The sequence below is a fragment of the Nematolebias whitei genome, chromosome 4, assembly GCF_014905685.2.
Source record: "Nematolebias whitei isolate Nwh7 chromosome 4, NemWhi1, whole genome shotgun sequence".
Lineage (NCBI taxonomy): Eukaryota > Metazoa > Chordata > Actinopteri > Cyprinodontiformes > Rivulidae > Nematolebias > Nematolebias whitei.
Genome location: NC_056501.1, coordinates 14682213 through 14682527, shown reverse-complemented (window position 1 = coordinate 14682527; position 315 = coordinate 14682213). Strand labels below are relative to the sequence as shown.

At 35.9% G+C, this 315-nt stretch overlaps 1 protein-coding gene across 1 annotated transcript in view; it reads right to left on the bottom strand.

Annotated features, from left to right (window-relative positions):
- Positions 1-315, bottom strand: part of cenpi (centromere protein I) — a 25638-nt gene that overhangs the window by 9110 nt on the left and 16213 nt on the right. The gene's annotated exons all lie outside the window — the stretch shown is intronic.

Sequence of the window (315 nt, the reverse complement as noted above, 5' to 3'; positions counted from 1 at the left end):
CTATGGTCATGTACATGTACACTATATACTGTGTACTTTTACTATGGACACATACACCATATACTGTGTACTTTTACTATGGTAATGTACATGTACACCATATACCGTGTACTTTTACTATGGTCATGTACAAGTACACCATAGACTGTGTACTTTTACTATTTCACATACACCATTTACTGTGTACTTTTACTATGGTCATCATGCACACCATATACTGTGTACTTTTACTATGGTCATGCACGCACACCATATACTGTGTACTTTCACTATGGTCATGCACACCATATACTGTGTACTTTTACTATGGTCATG